Here is a 3,285-nt window from a genome sequence, read left to right on the forward strand (position 1 = left end):
TGTACCTAGTGCAATAAATCTTCAGAAGCTTTTATCTTGTAAAACTGAAATTTTACCTCTATTGATTTCCTTCCCCTAACTCCTTGGTAGCCATCCCTTTACTTTCAGCTTTAAAAGAGTTTGATTGTTTAAAAGAAATTGTTGTTTAATTTTTTTCCCCCCATAGAATGCATGCTCTCTCCAGAAAGAGACAGAAAGTGAGAAATCACCCCCATGGAAGATGGTCAGGCCACAGTCTCTTCTCCTTCATTCTCTTCTCAGGATTTTGGGCACCTACTCACATGTACCTGGTGTTTTTTTTATAATCTACCAGATCTGGGACTCAAAGTTGGCCATGTGAGATCAAGCACCTTAAGCACCACACCACCTGCTGGTTTTAATAATGCAGGCAAAATGTTTGACATAATGCCTACAATACAGCAAGTACTCAATGAATGCTGATCGTCAATAATGTCATCCTCTGTCATGGCCCAGACATTGTGCTAGAGGCTGGAAATTCACAAATAGAAAGATCTGAGGATCTTGCTCTGGAGAAGATAGGACAGATATCCATGGAGAATACGTTATGGTTCTCACCAGAAAAGAGAAATCCAAAGATTTTGAGAATGGAAAAAAAAAAAGTAGATACATTGAAAAGCAAAATTATTAAATTCAAAATAAATTTATTTTAGGTTAAAATGTGAGCTATTATTAAGCCAATCCAAGAAAAAATAAACTGTCTTAATACACATGCCTGCAAGTTAAAACAGCAGAGTTGAATGTTTACATCCATTGCAAAATTCATGCTAAATGTAATATATATGGCAGGTCAGAGGTTAATGTCTGTAGCCAAAATAACAGTTAGCAAAATCATTCATTTTGTTCAGTTTTAAATTGTTATCATTAAAGTTAATAATTTTCTGGTTCTAAATAAAATATATTTACACTAAAAAGGAAATATCATACAAGATAATAGCAAGTTGTAAGACAGTATGTACTGTAAGATTATTTCCAAAGCTGATAATAAACAAGGTCACTTGGTATTTTCAACATAGTTACTCTGATATCTTAAAATATTGAGCAGATATTACTTTTTAAATTAGAGAACAGCAATAAAGACACTAAAAATAAAAATAACAAAATCAATTCATAGGGAAAAACAAACTAAATAGATGTATAGATATATAATTCCCTAAGGGTATGTGTACTCACTAGGAGAAACAGAGAGACAGAGAAAGAGGGAGAAAACACACCACAATGGGGTATGGTCACATCACAATCCCTCCTTCTCCATTTCTTCATCTGTTAAAATTTTGGACACACATGCACATGGCACCTGGTATAATTTTCAAGCCACCCAGGCTAGGACTTGAGTTGTGGTCAGCCATGTGGTATCTGGTTCCCTTAACCATTAGGCTACCAGGTCAGCCCAAAACAGACTATTTTTTAATGCAAAATGCTTATGGTAATATTCTTCATAAATTAAAATAAATCTCTAGCAAGACTAATCAATGAAAAAATAAGTGAAATAAAATTAGGAGTAAGAAGTAATTATTACTAAATTACTGTAAAAATTTTAAAATGATAACACTGTTAACAAATTAGTGCTACTAAAGAACACACAGAAATGGGTAAATATATATATATGTATGGGGACCAGCAGTTAGTGTAATGGCTATGTCACTGGACTCCCATGTAGATGACCAAGGTTCGAGTCCCGGACCCAGCGGCTTAAACTCACGCCAGGCACGTGTGCGTGCGTGCCCAGGATCCCAGGAGGATAATGGAGGAGAAGGGATTGCGGCATGGCCATCCCCCCTGGGGGGTGATTTCTCACTTTCTATCTCTCTGTCTCTGTCTTTCAGGCGAGCACACTTGCCCTATAGCAAAAACCTCTCAAAAAATAAAAATAAAAATAAACTCTGGTCTATAAAAATGTTTAAAAATATATATATACATAAAATCTCCAATGTTGATTCAAGAAGAAATAGAAAATGTGAATAGATTACTAACCATGAATAGAAATGTAACTGGTCAGAGTCAGCCCTTGGTGTGGCAGCTGGATCCTACATAACTGACTGCATGTTTTGAGTCCTTGACCCAGCAGCTTAAGACACATGCTGGGTGGGGAACCAGCAGTTAGCGTAATGGCTACGTCGCTGGACTCCCACGTAGTCAACTGCGGTTCGCGTCCCGGACCCGGTGGCTTAAAACTCACGCTGGGCACATGTGTGTGTGTGCCCAAGATCCCTAGAGGAGAATGGAGGAGAAGGGATTGCGGCGTGGCCATGTGCACATGTGCCCAAAATCTTAAAAGGAGGGAGAAATAGAGGAGAAGGGATTTTGGTGTAACCATTCTCCATTAGTAGTGCTTTCTCATCCTCTCTCTTGTTTTCTCTAGTGAGTGCACATGCTCTCTGGAAAATTTTTTAAAAAAAGAAAGAAAGAAATGTAACTGGTTATAAATATTTCACCAAAGTCCTAGGTTAAGATCTTTTACAGATGAGTTTTATGAAATCCCCAATATTCATTTATAAAAGCTGCATCAAAGAATAGAGGGAACAGCATATGGTGTGATGGTTACGTCGTTGGACTCCCACAGAGTCCCAAAAACTCACGTCAGCCACGTGTGTGTGCACACCCAAAATCCCGAGAGAATAGAGGTGAAGGGATTGTGGCATGGCCATCTCCCCGCGGGGAGTGGTTTCTCACTTTCTGTCTCTCTTTCTGTCTCTCCAGTGAGCACACCTTCTCTATAGCAAAAATCTCTCTCTCAAAAAAAAAAAAAAGAATAGAGAAAGGGAGAGAGCTACTTACTTTATTCTAAGACATACAAGAAAAATTTGGACTAATATTACAACTAATTGTGGATTCCAAAATCCTAAATATTAGCCACTTAGGGCTGGCACCACACCACAGTGGTTATGCACTGTGCAGGAAGAAACTAATCCCATATGGCCAACTGTAATTTGAATCCCAGCCTGGCAGCTTGAGAAACACTGGATGTATATGCACACATGCCCAAGACCCTGATGGACTGGAGGACTGGAAGAAAGGGGTTTACAACATGATCAGGCCCTTTAAGGGGGTGCTCTCTCTTTGTCTTTTTCTTGCTCATGTGCATGTGCTTTCTAGCAGTAAAAATGAATAAATAAAATAAAATATTAGCAACTTAAATGCAATCCTGATTTAAAAAGCAATGTAATATAACTAGGTAGAGTTTATGACAGAAGTGCAAGTGTTATTGAAAATTAGATCATTTTATCAATGGACTCCACTACATTAGCAGAATAGAAGAGCTATATT

This window comes from Tupaia chinensis, unplaced genomic scaffold, assembly GCF_000334495.1.
Source record: "Tupaia chinensis unplaced genomic scaffold, TupChi_1.0 Scaffold000248_1, whole genome shotgun sequence".
Lineage (NCBI taxonomy): Eukaryota > Metazoa > Chordata > Mammalia > Scandentia > Tupaiidae > Tupaia > Tupaia belangeri.